At 40.0% G+C, this 17,559-nt stretch overlaps 1 protein-coding gene across 1 annotated transcript in view; it reads left to right on the top strand.

The window, feature by feature from the left end:
- The window catches only part of LOC114664349 (thyrotropin-releasing hormone-degrading ectoenzyme-like), a 940,843-nt gene that overhangs the window by 573,446 nt on the left and 349,838 nt on the right, over positions 1–17,559 (top strand).

The raw sequence follows: 17,559 nt of genomic DNA, 5'->3' as shown, positions 1-17,559 counted from the left end.
TCTATCTATCTATCTATCTATCTATCTATCTATCTATCTATCTATCTATCTATCTATCTATCTATCTATCTAAATGACACTTCATCCTTATTTCTTCTTTCCTGTTTATTCAATTTCTATACATGCTTTTTTGGCAAACATGATATTTCAGTATCTTTTGGACTGTCGCACCCCTCACAGTCATGAATAGATACCTCATTTTTATAGTTTGCATCCTTATTGTCTCAAGCAACAGATTACAACCAAAAAAAGAGAATAGGGGTGTCTTTCACTGCCACTGCAACAATCTATTGGTTTAATCATTATGATTGCCTCACCACCTCAAGGTCAAGAGACTACATTAATCAAAATATCTCATCTGTTATGCGAGTCTGACTGTATCAAGCCATCTTCAGGCTTTCTCCCTTGATAGTACTTTCTCTATTAGTTATTTTCTGTCCACAGGTACACGGCAGAGGAACTTCTGGTTTGCCATTGTAATGTTATTATCATGTCTCTGGCACTTGATAAGCTTTTCCCCTGGTATGTCCAATTCTGGCACCACTGTCCTTGGCAAGACCTTAAAAGACATTTGATCCCAGTCGCAGTGAATAGCACCACATAAAAATTAAATAAGCTCAAACAAGCAATGTACAATTAAAAATTCACATTACAAAATATGGTTTATCACTGGATGGTAAAGGATAAACTGGACAGAGCCTTCAAATATCCATATGTCAAGTTAGAATTTAAAACAATGATCTGTACATAAGAATGTACTGAACATTTTATAGACAGCACCATTACAGTCAGGGGCAATCAAGACATTTTGTAAATAATTTGACACCAGAATAGTCAGGTCAGGTCAGGTCAAGTTGGGGATCATGCACTGGTACAGCATGTTGCCACACCCACCACATGACGAAACAGCTCGGGATCCTGGTTGTCAGCCCCAAAGTCAGACACACGGTCCAGTTCTACCCTCCGGAAATGACCATCTATCTGCCGCAGCCAAGGGTAATATAGGCGCCCCAATGGACTGGTCCAGCCACCCAGGTCCTCAACAATGGGGATCTTGCTAGCCGGATAATCCTAAGGGAATCGCACCACATGGCCGTAACTGACGCTCCCGCACAATGCAGGTAATGCGCCTCATTCGGGTCTCTGTGAGCAACACCAGAATAACACAAGATAAAATAACACAATCTGCATAATTCAAATCAAGGTCACTGCAGCTTTGGGTCCAAGGCTGGAACCAGCCCTGACTAAGATGTCAATCCAGCACAAAATCCACTTGTACATTCCTACATGGCTAATTCTCAATTGGCTTTTCATTTATCTGTCTATCTACTTGTCAGAGCCAGTCATTGAATTCAGAGCCCTACAGCCATGTGACTATCCTGCTTCACTTAATTAATTACATTCATTTCAGGTAATAGGCAGAAGGTGGGTAGTCCAGTAGTAGCCGAGGAGGTACATCACATTATTTCAAGTCATATCCACGGTAGTAAAATCAGAATTTACCAATCCATCGGATTGTGACTCAGGCTCTGCCGCAAGTGGCAGCCTTTCCAGCAGCTCCGTGTACAACTTTATCTTTCTACCTTTTTTTCTATTTTACCTATTTCACTGATCACTCCTACCACTTTCTTTTATGTGGACTCATTCCCTGGACACTTTTTACTACTTTTTACTGCTTGGACATGGATTTTTACACACCGAGACTCATCTATTCAGGTAGTCAACTTCAAGCGCTGAGAACAAATGCCTGTGCCGGTGTGGTTCCCTATTTACCTGACGAGGTAAGAAGGCAGTATCGTGGCAGCAGAGCCGGAGCTAAGCTAAAGACGAACCGGCTTGCAAGAAAGTGGCATTACAAGCCTTCGGTGCCTTCTGTGATCCTGGGAAATGTGAACTCACTACCAAATATGATCGATGAACTGACCGCGCTGGTGAAAAATGTCAGGACCTACAGAGAATGCAGTTTGTTGTGTTTTTGTGAAACGTGGCTAACAACTACCATCCCAGATGCTAACGTGGAGCTACCCGGGTTTAGCACAGTTAGAGCGGACAGAGACGCAAATACCTGCGTGAAGCGGAAAGGAGGAGGACTCGCTCTCTATGTGAATACAAAGTGGTGCAACTCTGGACATGTAAACGTCAAAATCTCCACTTGCTGCAGGGACATCAAACTGTCGGCCGTACATTTGCTTCCCTATTACTTGCCCAGAGAGTTTGGACACTTCATTGTTGTTATTGTATACATCCCTCCTCGGGCAGACATGGAGATAGTGGGTGACATCATCCATTCTGCTGTTGCTAAACTGCAAACGCAGCACCCCGAGGTGCTTGTGCTAATCGCTGGAGACTTTAACCATGTGACGCTGAACAAAACATTACCTGCCTTCTCCCAGTATATGGATTGTAACATCCAGGGAAATAGGACTATTGACCTACTGTATGCAAATGTTAAAGATGCATACAGCGCCACCCCGCTGCCTGTGCTTGGGAAAGCAGATCATAACCTGGTTCTGCTTCAGCCTCACTACAAACCAAGGGCGAGGGAGCTACCTACAACCACACGCTCATTCAGGAAGTGGTCCCCCGAGGCAGAGCAGGCTCTGAGAGACTGCTTTGGAACTACGGACTGGGATATCCTGCAGGGATCATATAGTGAGAACATTGAGGAGGTTGTTGACTACACTAATGACTACATCAACTTCTGTATGGACATTGTAGTTCCAGTAAGAACAGTACGCTGCTAAGCTAACAACAAGCCATGGATTACAAGTGACATCAAGGGCCTTTTGAACCAGAAGAAAAGGGCTTTTAACGGTGGTAATCAGCATGAGCTCAAGCGCATGCAGAAGGAACTCCGAGTCCAGTTCAGGGCGGCGAAGGATCAGTACAGGAGAAAGCTGGAGCAAAAGTTGCAGAATAACATCATGAAGGAAGTGTGTGATGGGATGAAGATCATCACTGGCTGCAGCTCGAAGCGGGGTGCCACCATCGAGAGAGACGTGGAGAGAGCAAACCAGATGAAAAACTTCTTTAACAGGTTTTACCACCCTAACCCACTCTCACCTCGGAGTACTGCACCCTCCACCCATCCTTCTACTGATACCAACATAGGAGAGAGTTTCCCCACACCCACAAGTACATCAGCCCAGGTAAGCAGAGAGCTGAGGAGACTTCGTGCCAGCAAAGCAGTGGGTCCAGATGGAGTATCGCCACGACTGCTGAAGGTCTGTGCGTTGGAGCTGGGGAGTCCTCTACAGCGCATCTTCAACCTCAGCCTGGAACAGGGGAGAGCCCCGAGGCTTTGGAAAACATCTTGCATCACCCCAGTCCCAAAGGTATCACGTCCTAGTGAGCTGAACAACTTCCGGTCTGTCACTCTGACGTCACATGTGATGAAAACCATGGAGCAGCTGCTGCTTCACCACCTGAGGCCACAGGTCCGCCACGCCTTTGACCCTCTGCAGTTCGTATACCAGGAGAAGGTGGGAGCGGAGGATGCCATCATCTATATGCTACACCGATCCCTCTCCCACTTGGACAGAAGCAGTGGTGCTGTAAGAATTATGTTTCTGGACTTCTCTAGCGCCTTCAGCACCATCCAACCTATGCTCCTTAGGGACAAGCTGAGAGAGATGGGAGTAGATTCATACCTGGTGGCATGGATCGTGGACTATCTTAAAGACAGACCTCAGTATGTGCGTCTTGGGAACTGCGGGTCTGACATTGTGGTCAGCAGCACAGGAGCGGCGCAGGGTACTGTACTTTCTCTGTTCCTGTTCAGCCTATATACATCGGACTTCCAATACAACTCGGAGTCCTGCCACGTGCAAAAGTTTGCTGACGACACTGCTATCATGGGCTGCATCAGGAGTGGGCAGGAGGAGGAGTATAGGAACCTAATCAAGGACTTTGTTAAATGGTGCGACTCAAACTACCTACACCTGAACACCAGCAAAATCAAGGAGCTGGTGGTGGATTTTAAGAGGCCCATGCCCCTCATGGACCCCGTGATCATCAGAGGTGACTGTGCGCAGAGGGTGCAGACCTATAAATACCTGGGAATGCAGCTGGATGATAAATTGGACTGGACTGCCAATACTGATGCTCTGTGCAAGAGAAGACAGAACCGACTATACTTCCTTAGAAGGCTGGCGTCCTTCAACATTTGCAATAAGATACTGCAGATGTTCTATCAGATGATTGTGGCGAGCGCCCTCTTCTACGCAGTGGAGTGCTGGGGAGGCAGCATTAAGAAGAAGGACGCCTCACGCCTGGACAAACTGGTTAGTAAGGCAGGCTCTATTGTAGGCATGGAGCTGGACAGTTTGACATCTGTGACAGAGCGACGGATGCTCAGCAGGCTCCTGTCAATTATGGAGAATCCACTGCATCCACTAAACAGTATCATCACCAGACAGAGGAGCAGCTTCAGCGACAGACTGCAGTCACTGTCCTGCTCCACTGACAGACTGAGGAGATCGTTCCTCCCCCACACTATGCGACTCTTCAATTCCACCCGGGGGGTTAAAAGTTAACATTTAACATTATACAAAGATATTGTCTGTCTGTTTTACCTGCATTTTTATCACTCTTTAATATTGTTTTTTATCAGTATGCTGCTGCTGGAGTATGTGAATTTCCTCTTGGGATTAATAAAGTATCTATCTATCTATCTATCTATCTATCTATCTATCTATCTATCTATCTATCTATCTATCTATCTATCTATCTATCTATCTATCTATCTATCTATCTATCTATCTATCTATCTATCTATCTATCTATCTATCTATCTATCTATCTAATCTAATCTAATCTAATCTAATCTAATCTAAAAGATTTTATTTCATAAGACTGTGGCCACATGAACATGCATACTTTATACCAGGGCTGGTGTCAGAAAGTTTTGACAGAGATGGGGAGAGCAGAAATAGTTTGCAGAAGAAAACAGCTAAGGAGGCACTCCTGGCAAAACCTTAATTTTGAAGTTACACATGTTTATATCTAAATTAAATAAAACAATTATGTTTAATCATGCTTGTGCTTATATTATAAGTAATGTTGTAATGTTATGCCACCAAGCTACCCACTAGATTATCGAAAGCTTATGATACAGTTGCCTTTGATGAATGTATGTTTTGTTCCCTGACCTTTTAACATTCAAGGTGTCTTCTGAAAAATGTATGAATTACTAAGTTTTTTTTTTAAAGAAGACAGTTCTCTTCTTTAAATTAGATTTAAACAATGACAGATCTTCAGTGACAGATGGCAGAAATATTACCTTCCTTAATATTAGATAGCACAGATCAGATCCTTTGTGGCCTGCATGTTTCTTTCCTGTTCCTGCAGTCAGTCCATCAGGCTGAAATGAGTCCCTGCCGCAGGATAGTCAAGTGACCATATTGAATCTTTAAGTTGTTTAACTTCAAGACTTCTGCACAGTGCCCTGGTGTCCCTGGAGAATGTTCACTTGGGTATCTGTTACATGATAATGAGCTATCTGCTGCCTAATGGCCAGTGGTGTGTTTTTCTGTCTCTGATTGCTATAGTCCGCCCATCAGGCTGAAATCAGTTGCTGCCAGGAGACAAGTCTGAGAACTTTAATAAATCCTTAACTCTAAAGATCGAAATTCTTCACATAGGCCTGGTGACTATCTGGACATCAGTTAAACCACAAACTACTAGTTTTTGTTTGCTCTCATTGGCTTTTCAATGGTCTTCCAATCAACCAGTTTGGATTCTTCTTTCATATGACACAGGTTAGGCTTTGTCCTCACAGTCTGCTCATTTCATTATCATCATGAAGCCCTCTGCCTGCCAAGTAAGTGAGATAGTGTTTTAGCACTGTGAGAATGCAGAAATCATCAAGATAGTAAGTGACCCTGGGCAGGTGATTTTACTAATATTTACTGTAAGTTCAACTAACAAGAAACTGTAATGAATTTTTAGTTTTAAAAAATAAATGTATTTTATTTAATGCTCTTAGTGAATTTCCTCTTGGGATTAATAAAGTTATCTATCTATCTATCTATCTATCTATCTATCTATCTATCTATCTATCTATCTATCTATCTATCTATCTATCTATCTATCTATCTATCTATCTATCTATCTATCTATCTATCTATCTATCTATCTATCTATCTATCTATCTATCTATCTATCTATCTAGTGGGCCCACTACAAAACAAACAAAATCCATTAATCTGTCTTTTTCTATTCTGCTTTTTCAGTTTCTGACCTCTTTGTGTATATGTGTGTGTGTATGTGTGAAGGACTAAGACAGCCTGAATGTTAACAACAGTACATTGCAGTGTACACTCGTTCTCAGAGAGCCCAGTTTTTTAGTCGCCCTGTATTCTGTAAAGCGTTCATTTATTCCAGGCTTGGCAGATAAAAATTTTCATTTTAACAGCTGAGAAATTCCAATTGTAAGGCCATTAGAGCACCCCTTTGAATTCCCTTTGATTGGCTTTGTCATGTAGCAGACTATCCTGCCTCAAAAGCAGTCACTTAACTGGTTTTCCTTGTTAGTGAAATCTTGAGCTACACTTCAAAGCACAAGCATTAATTAATACCAGTCAAATAATTAATTAGATACCAATTTTCAGTGAAAACCAGCTTTACATGTAGGGGATTCTTTTATCAGCAGCTGGAGCTTTTTTTATGCCGTGTGTTGTAATGACACATAACTAATTACAGAATTAAATGGGGAAGCTTCACCCTGCATGTCGTCACTCAGCTAAGGGTGTCTTTGAATGTTACAGATCGACTTGGGGAAGAAGCCTTGGATAAACTTGACCTGGCTTTAATTGGCCCCACGTTGATTTCATTTTTTTATCTGTAGATCCCTATCTCTGTCATTCATTTGGTACAGGGCAGCCCACTTGTTATACAGTTCAGATTCTGCGCTATGTTGGTTAGCCTGCTGCGCTCTGAAATGTTATCCTTGTCAGCAGCTGCCCATTGTTCAGTTTACAGAACACAAATTGCTTTGTTTAATTAGTGTGATACAGTGGAGCAGCTGGTAGCACTGGTGCCTCACTGGTAGCACTTGGATCCCTGCTCAGTTTCTGCATGCAATAAACCAGATCTGTAGAGCTAGTATCTGTAGTACCAGGAGGTGGCATTTACAAACAAACGAGCAGCCTCTTTATCAGCAAAATAGTCAGTCAAATGATCTGTTTATTTCTATATGGGTCAACATGATGGTGTAACAAGAAAAACAGTTGCCACAATGACAACACAGCACAAGGAAAGGGATTTTCTGGCTGGGTTGGCTTCTATGTGGATTTCCTCAAGGACCTTAGTTACTTTCTACATTTACGTGGATTGGAAACTCTGCATCTATTGCTAGTTTTGTTGAAGAAATGATTGAAAAGGCACTTTTTCTTTGTGTTTTTATTCAAGTATATCATCTTTATCTGTAGACACTTTGTATGAAGATTGACTGCCAGTTGAAAAAGTCAACAATTTCCTTGAGGTGTACTTACTTTTTCACATATCTATCTATCTATCTATCTATCTATCTATCTATCTATCTATCTATCTATCTATCTATCTATCTATCTATCTATCTATCTATCTATCTATCTATCTATCTATCTATCTATCTATCTATCTATAAAAAAAAAATATTTTGTTTAATTAGCCATGGCAGCCAGGTGGAGTTTTGTCTGTCTCTCTAGATCACAGCAAAATGCTTTGAGGGCTTAGCTCTGCATGCTTAGTCCTTCATAATACTTTCCACAGAAGCATCGATTCTTGTAACAGACATGCATTAAGCCTTCAAAGTATTGTAGATTTTTGCTTACCCTATAATAATCATACAGTTAACGTGTAATTACTTTTATATATTACTCTTATAATTACTTGTATGTTGAAGTAATTACATTTTCATGATTAAGTTCTCAATGACTGCCTTTCATCTGCAGTGATTTTCTAATAACACTGTCCACTGTAATAACATAAAATAAGCTTGTCAGTTTAATTAAAAAGAAACAGAACTGAACAAAAACAATAACAGTCAAAATAACTTTGTAATTGAATAACAACTCAGCACATCATTGTACAATTATGTAGGTTTTTAATCAAGACAAGAGGAGGCTAGTTGCTTAAATGAGTAAATCCTACTATTCACATGAGTGACCTTCCAAAGGTTTAAAATATAACCTGGTGGGACAGCCTTACCTTTACACATCTACTTTAGCACCATGGTCATTCTGAAGGTCAGATTATTTAATTAGAGTACACACTTTATTTACCCACAATGACCTCTCAAATCTGAACTTCAAGACAATGCATAAAAAGATAAATTAATCAGAAAGGCACCTTCTTAGATCTGCCAGTTCTCCCCATATAACTGACGGCTCAGACAGTGCTGTAGATACACAATTAAAGCTCTCTAAACCAGACAAACATATTGGTGTGTGTGTGTGTGTAGTTTAAAGGGAAGAATAAAGAGGCTGTGAAAACAAAGAAACATCTTTATTTTTACATCACATAGTGAACACCATCCAGAGACACTTTACATTTATAGAGAACATACTACAATTAATTCTCTGTAATTTTGATGCACAGACAGATTAAGTGACTCACCGTGGTCAGGGGTGCAATAGGAATGGTCCACCAAACATTAATGAAACACCTTGGGCAGGGTAGAAGAACACATAAATTCAGTGAGAAAAGAGGTGTATGTAGTGTTTCCTACAAAACTCTGATCTAGTAGTTGGGGCACATTTTGGACACATGGCCACCGGCATTATATTTTGGTCTTTAAAATTACTTTCTTTGTGGGTTAATTCATACATATGTTTAAATCTGCACTTTGCTTCACTGTAATTGGTGAAACTGAATACATTTATTGGAAAAGAAGCATAAAACACAGAGAACACATGGAATATTTCAGAACATTGTGGAGACTTCTTAACACAACAGATGTCACAAGTACAGTGTCCATTTTAGGTATTTTCCTCCCTCAAAACTCCATCCTTCCTACTCTCTCAGCCAAAGCGGGATCTGTCTTTCAACAAAATATTCTTCCTCCCTGAGAGGATAACTCCATCAGCTCTCAGTCCTCTAATAAAACTCTATCACCCCTGCTACCTCCGGCTTCCTCTCTCATCCCTCCTCCCACCTCCATCATCTCCATCACAGCCCTCTGCTGTCCGTTTTTCACCATCAACTCTCTGTGCTATATTTTTCTGTTTATTTATTTGGTGTCCCGAAATTTTTGCACATACAACAGCTGAAATCCAAAGTGGTTTGTGCCCTTAAGAATGAAAAAAAAAAGTTTGTGTTGCTCTTTTTAATAAAAGGTAAGAAATCTCTTTGTGAATGCAAATATATATATAGACATTTTAATATGTATGCTTACACAGTATTAAAAGACATTCAACAACGTTTACCTTCATTCCTGATTTTGAGTCACGCTGTAAAATCTAACTAAGAAAAATAATTGGCAAACAAACTGTAATTGCCTTTACTACACTATTGGCACATAGACTTATCTTGATCAATTGGAAGAATCCTAACTCACTTATTCTAAGTCAGTGGGTAACTGATGTTAAATACTATTTGAGACTGGAAAAAAACTAATTTGCACTTAGAGGATCTGTACAAAACTTTTTCAAAACCTGGCAGAATCTAATCAATAACATTTTAGAATAAGTATTTAAATTGAGGAAGCAGGTTCATTTATTATTTTATCTATTCATTTGTCTTTACTAGCATAAAGTTTTACACTGCTGGCCTAGCTCTCTTTCTCAGGTGTCGGGGTTGATTTGTTTCTAACCTTTTTTTTTTTCTTTTTGTAAAACTCGAGTTATGTGTATGTAGTGTTATTTGATTTTAAAAAAACAACAGAAAATGGATGGCAGAGGTTTAACAGCGAACAATGGCAGTGGGCCAGGGAGGAGGACTATATTGTCGAAGTACAGATCCCACTTTTTTTTATCAGAGTTTTATGAGAGGGAGGAGGATGTCCTAAAATGGACACCTTACTCAAAAACAAAACTGCAGCGTCCCTTCTATGAGCTTGTGTCTCTGCTGCAAGATGGGCCTCTCAGAATATTATTTTCTACTGCATATGACCATAAATAGGCATTAGTAAACTGTGGATAATGTGGAATAGGTTACATTTTTATAGAAGCAGATAAACAAATCTGTGTGAACAGATATTAATTTACACTGCATTAATTTTGAAAAGCGTGAAGCAGGGCACGGGGAATAGTTAAGACTTTTCATTATTTGCAACAGTGGCAGAAAACTTTGCACTGGCAGCCCAACAATAAATTATTCTATTTGGGAAAACACTGGATGTAAATGAGTCATATTAAAAAAAAGGTACCATTTCGTAAATGAAGAATGGCAACAAAAGACTCAATCAGTTATCACTCACTCCTACCTGCAGAAAAACAAGACAACTCTGCCATGGGATTCAAATATGTCTATGTGGGGTTTCCTCTGGATACTCCAGTTTTCTTCCGACATCCCAAAAGACTAATTTTTTTAAGTTCATTTTTAATTCCAAACTATCTGAGTGTAAGGATGGGTGTTTGTGTGAGAAGGATCTGTGATAAACTGGTGCCCCATTCAGGCTTTCTTCCTATCTTGTACCTGATGCTGCAGAATAAGCTCTAGCTCCTGGTGACCCTGAACTTGTTGTAATGTGATTATATATGTAATTGTTGTATAGCTTGTTAATTTACTGTTATGTTACAGTTCTAAGTACTCAAGGCCTTTGAAGGTGCTGTACAGGAATAAACTAAACTGAACAGAATTGAATTCCATCATGTACATGTGTCATGAGGCAGGAAAACACCATTCAGAGAACAGGTCAACCACAATTAATAGACACGCTTGCTGACCTCATGGCCACCTGATTCAGACTACTCTCAGGGCAAACTGAAAAGCCAAGGTGTAAAATACAGTGGAGCGCCTGAACGAGCTAGATCATTTATGAAATTCTGGGCAAAGCTGTACAATACTGTTAATAATAATTTAAAATAAATTTCAGTTTCAATTAATCTTGTCACATATGTGTGGGGAAAGCTGAATTTTAATTTTGGTTAGTTTATGGACTATTAAGGCAATACCTGTGGTAGCCCTTTCTCCATGAATTCTCAGTAACTGAAAGTCTTCCAGTCTATAGAAAGCCATTAATGATATTCACATTTACTTCACATTACCTGAATGATAATAACAGGTCTTTTCTGTGAAAATCACTGACAGAATGTCCTGCAACATACTTATACCTCTTTTTCTTGACTTTAATGGACATCATTTAGGGAGATTAAGCCCATTTTTATACTTATGGATGAAAGTCAGTTATTTCTTGTCTACTTCTGGTTTTCTGAAAACTACACCAAATGGCATGGATTCCTTTGGTTCCTTGTGTTTAAAAGTAGAGGAAACTGATATCAAAAATGAACATCTCTCTATTATAAAAAAAAAATCCTGGAAAGCAACAGCAAGGCTACGATACGTGATCTTCTTGGAAGACATTTAAAAGACCCGTGAGACAAAAGAGACTTGCCATGGTGTGTCTCGCGGGGACCGTAAACATAAGACATTGTACCAATAGATTGACCCAGGACCGTCTCACGATGACGTAGAACATAAGATTCTTGCAAGACATGCCCTACTTACAATCTATCAAATAGGACAACGGGGCAGCAAAACATTCAGTCTTGTGAAGGATTTGAGCACACACAGATCCAGGGTCTCAGCACATATAAAGCGTATAAGGACAATACGTTATAAATGAAACATCGACGAATAAGCGAAGAAGAAAGCAGCGCGGAGAAAAGAGACTCAAAAGCGTTGGAAAGAAAAAAGAAAAAAGAATCTAGGTGCAAATTCAGAAAATAAGGCAAGTAATTATCAGCCCGTAACAAGTGGAATTGAAACAAAGCACGTCCAATCGGGCTCAGAATTAAAAGACAGAGTAAAAGACAAAGTAGAACTTCATAAAGACGTTCACAAACGTTGGCGCTATACGCATGCAGAGCAGATTATGAAAGCAGTGGAATTCGAAAGGCTTCAAAAAAAAAAAAAAACGTATGCGCGATTCGAATGTGGAGAAAGTTAAAGAATATGAAAGTAGGAAAATTAGAAAGTATAAAAAATGAAAGTAAAGATCGCAGTAGTGAAAACAAATGGATATTATTACTTGAAAAAAGGGAAAATAATCACCACGGACCAGGTGTCATTGAAAAAAAAGCAGGACAAAGCGAGGTCAGAGATAAAAGACAGAGTAGAAAACAAAGTAAAACGTCATAAAGAGGTTACAAAACAAAAGGGCCAAACACATGCAGAGTAGGTTAGAGATAATTCAGGATAAGTTTCTCTGTTTGAAATTTAAGCACAGACAAAGTGATCGACATCATCAGCAGTTAATAATTTTTTTTGCAAAGTAACCAATAAATGCATGTGAGGTAAAACACGTTTTTGAAATTCTCTGACTTAAACTTCAAAGCCTTACAATATTTACATACTTCTGACATATCACCTATGTCCATATATTCGATGTGAACGTCTTTATGAAGTTCTACTTTGTCTTTTACTCTTTAACTTTCTCCACATTTGAATCACGCATACTTTTTTTTTTTTTGGAGCCTTTCGAATCCCACTGCTTTCATAATCTGCTCTGCATGTGTACAGCGCCAACGTTTGTGAACGTCTTTATGAAGTTCTACTTTGTCTTTTACTCTGTCTTTTAATTCTGAGCCCGATTGGACGTGCTTTGTTTCAATTCCACTTGTTACGGGCTGATAATTACTTGCCTTATTTTCTGAATTTGCACCTAAATTATTTTTTCTTTTTTCTTTCCAATGCTTTTGAGTCTCTTTTCTCCGCGCTGCTTTCTTCTTCGCTTATTCATCGACGTTTCATTTATAACGTATTGTCCTTATATGCTTTATATGCACTGAGACCCTGGATCTGTATGTGCTCAAACCCTTCAGAAGACTGAATGTTTTGCTGCCCCATTGTCTTATTTGATAGATTGTAAGTAGGGCGTGTATTGCAAGAATCTCATGTTCTACGTCATCGCGAGACGGTCCTGGGTCAATCTCTTGGCACAATGTCTCATGTTTACAGTCCTCGCGAGACGCACCATGGCAAGTCTCTTTTGTCTCGCGGGTCTTTTTAATGTCTTCCGATAAGATCACGTATCGTAGCCTTGCTGTTGCTTTCCAGGATTTTTTTTTATAATAGAGAGATATCCATTCACACATCCCAAGGGAGAGGTATAAATTGTGTATATAAGTTGTGAGATATTGCTGGCCATTCATCCCGGCCAATACACCCAGGCCGCCAGATGGAGCCCTCCTTGCAACTTGGAGGTGCTCCGAAAGCCAGCAGGGAATCATGGACAGTGGCGTTATAATGCACAGCCCTGCTGGATACCATGGGGGCCACCAGGAGTCGCTGCAGGGAGGCCCAGGGATTTATATTATCTGTATAGCCCGGAAGTATTTCCAATTCACGGTAACGGAAGAAATTATATACTTCCGGGCTGAAGAAAAAGAAGTTTTTACCTGACCCGGAAGTGCTGGATAATCACATGGACTGAGTGCTCAGAATCACTTCCGGGTCGAGGACTATAAAGGACTGCGGGAGAGCCCAGACAGATGAGCTGAGTTGGGAGGCAGGGTGGCTAAGCGTCTGGGAGTGGAGGATTGTTTATTGGTTATTGTTCTTGGATTTATTGAGTATTGTGGAGAGGAGGGTGCTTTGTGCACTTATTTATAATAATAAATATTATTATTGGACTTTTATCTGGTGTCTGATGTCTGGTCTGAGGGTTCAAGGGGTCACAGGGACCCTTAAGCTGTCACAAAGTGTACCTTCAGACCTAATAAGTGATACCCCACCCCATTTTTTAGCACAAAATGGAGTACTGGCAGTTTTTTTCCCCTTAAAAGTGCTGGGAAAAGTAATTATTAGCAGAAGACTTCTGTAATTTTAGTTTCATCCGAATTGCTCAAATGACAGAATCTTACTAACATGTCAATCCACACGGGGCTAGTTAAACCTGGGTTTATTTTTTACGGACATTTTATAGTAGGTAAAAAGTTCTGTAATCTTTAGACATGAATGTGCAGTCTGTAAAAAGTAACTGACATGACACCTCCTGGTATAAAACTAAACCCATCCAAATAAGCATTTAGTTTAATGTGAAATGTCATAGCTAATTAATAACAAAAATGATAAAACAAAATGTAATCTGTTGAAAGAGGGTTACAAGTTCATATTCACTACTAAATTCAGCATCAGAATAGTTGTGCATGCCAGAGTTGAACATATCTTAAACATTGTCAGGAAACCACACAGAAATCATTAGGAAGGGATGGGGCACAAAACCCCATAAGTGCATTGGACAGCAGCCACCTTCATGTAGTCCTGTTTGAGACCAACTTCATTTAATTTGACAAGCTTGTGAGCTGAAGAACTGAAGTCATAGAAGGGTGGGAGGCATGTTCACAAATTGAGGTCCAGGACTGATGGTGGAATAGACAAGCTGGCATCATCAGACTCTTTCCACTGTGTCCCCTTTATATCAGTCTCCATAAGGGTTACTCTGTACTTAAACATTTGTCAAGAACCTTAAATTTCTTCACAGCTTTGACTTCGGTTTTGACATGGACTTGTCTCCATTTTTTAGTTTCATTTTTTACTTTTTTATGTTCTATCTACCATTGCAGAACACAAAGAGTGATTTCTTATCTGACTCCCTGGTCACTTATGTGCTCTGTATTTCATATTTCAAGGAATGGCTGGTAATTTCACAATTTCTTTGATATGCCCTCAGATTTTCCGAACATACTGCCAAACAGAGGCTTCGTATCACAAGAGAGGCCCACAGAGAGGAGCATTGTCCCCTGGTAGCTTACCTCATGCTAAAAATTGCAATGTATAGCATTTTCAGAATAATGATACAATATCTCAGAAGTGGAAACACAAATCACATGTACACAAAAGGTAGACAAATGAGTACAAAGCATTCTAAAGGTTCAGACTACAAGACCTGAACAGGTAAATATTAGAAAACTAGAAGAAATGTGACAAGAACAGGCCATTCATTCTAACAACCTTGTCCATAATATTCACACACATTGTCCAAATATAAAATCGTTGTGATTTGAAGGTCTCTAAGGTTCTGCTCTCCACCACACTACTTGATAACAGGTTCCATGTGCCTATTGCTCCCTATGTGAAGAAAAACTTCAAAATGTTTGCACAAAATCTGCTTTTAACAAGATTCCAGTTGTGTTCCCATGTTCTTGTTGAGGAGTTTATTTTAAAGTAACAGGAGTTAGTAATGAGGAGTGCTGGCCAGTACAGTTTTTTGACAGGACACCAGGATAGTGCAAGGTGTAGTTCTTTAACATGTGCCCTCAGTGGACAGCCACTTGAAGGAAGAAGGTCCCAAACTGTGATTGCACAGCAGCTGGCTTTTCAGAGTTTTTAGTGATCAATTGAAAAGCAAGCACATTAAATAAATGGTTAATAGAACGTGTTGTGTAATCTTCCAAAAGTGTCTGGAAGACTTTTATCTGGATCACAGATACAATTTTAGCATTCGGTAATAAAGTAGCCTAAAGAACTACTTAACATTACCCATCTTCCTGTTTCTGTCTCTCTCGCTCTCAAGGGAACTCACCTTTCAACTGGAGACTCACTGAGGTTATGGCAAGAAACCCAATACACTTTAAGACTAAATTGGAAGGAATCAGAAATGAATTTTAAAACTTTTCAGGATCACCAGTCTCCTCATGCTGCCATTTACTGACCCTCTTTAATATCTATATACTACCCCTGGGTCACATTATCTGCAAGCATGGAGTTTCATTCCATTGCTATGCCGATGATACGCAGCTCTATGTGAGACTGGATTCGACTTCTCTTACACCTCCATCAACTCTTTCCTCTTGCTTGGATGAGATTGAGGCCTGGATGTCTAAGAACTTCCTCAAGCTGAACAGCACCAAAACTGAAGCTCTTTTAATTGGAACCCCCCATCAAATTCGTTCCTCTGTAAATTGTATTTCCTTTTCTGACCGTACCATTACCCTCTCCCCTTCTGTTACAAATCTGGGTGTCAAGTTAGACTCCCATCTGTCATTTGATACACATGTCCATCACCTTTGTAAAATTGCATTCCTTCATCTCCGAAACATAGCCAAACTCTGTCCCTACCTCTCCCCCTGTGATGCTGAAAAGCTGGTTCATGCCTTTGCCTCATCCAGACTGGACTATTGTAATGCACTCCTCATCGGGATACCCAACAAGAGCCTTCAAAAGCTACAACAAATTCAAAATAGTGCTGCAAGAATCCTGATGAGGGTGCGGAAATATGAACACATTTCACCAATCCTTTGGTCACTTCATTGGCTCCCTATTCACCTCCATTTTGAATACAAACTCTGTTTACTCACCAATGTATCCATGGAAATGCTCCACAATATCTCAAGGAACTCCTTATACTACAATCCACTACAAGAAACCTCCGTTTTGCAAATACCCACCACCTTCGCCCCCCATTGATCAAACTTCATACAATGGGTGACCGAGCCTTTACAGCCGCTGCTCCACGGCTCTGGAATGCCCTACCAGAGAGCCTGAGAACACAGCAGATTGTGGGCTGTTTCTATTTAGGAAAGCTTATTAACAAGAATGCTAAAATTATTGTTGTTTTATCTCTGTTTTTATCTTGCTTTGCCTTTGTTTAAACTTTATATGTAGCACTTTGAGATTTACTGCTAATGTAAAGTGCCCTATAAATAAAATGCATTATTATTATTACTAGTCATTAAGCCCGTTACAATAACGGGCGCTAGAACAGTAGTGCATAAACATTAGTAGGAACAGTCTATATTAAATGGCAAGGGACTTTGACCTCATTCTTTTTGGTGGTCGTATTTTTCTTTTTTTCAGCCTTTCTTGATGTTTACTTGCTGAGCTGACCGTTCTTTGTGGGCTGCCGCCGTGTATTGTGTGTCTTTAATCTTCTGTGACAGTAATACTGTCTTGTATGTCCGCTGGCTTGTACATCCGTAATATACCTTTAATTTTCTCTGGCGGTAATACAAGCGTGCACGTCGGTAATATGCCTTTAATTTTCTCTGACAGTAATACTGGCTTGTATGTGGCTGTAATATGCGTCACTGTATTGTGTACCTTTAATTTCCTCTCGCAGTAATACTGTAATACAGTAAAACGCCTGGAATTTTCTCTGACAGTAATATCGCGCATCGCACCTGCCCCGCGCATGCACACTTCACCAGAAGACACACACACACGGACACCTGGACGCACACAGGGATTTTATTAAAGAGGATTATTTAGATCATTCAATTTCTCTCCTTAGATACCCAAACATGGGATTCAACGTGGGGAATAAGAACACTTGACTCTAGGCTTGTGGGAGGCCCAGGATAGTTTGTGCAGAAATTAACTGTTTTTGTAACCGCACCATCAGTAAGAATACTGGCAGGAATGGTGGCACCAACTGTGTGAGGTTGCAGATGGCACAAATGTATAATGCATAAGCTG

The sequence above is a fragment of the Erpetoichthys calabaricus genome, chromosome 1 (assembly GCF_900747795.2).
Source record: "Erpetoichthys calabaricus chromosome 1, fErpCal1.3, whole genome shotgun sequence".
In the NCBI taxonomy this organism is placed as follows: Eukaryota; Metazoa; Chordata; class Cladistia; order Polypteriformes; family Polypteridae; genus Erpetoichthys; species Erpetoichthys calabaricus.
This window is presented reverse-complemented; position numbering and strand designations above follow the sequence as displayed.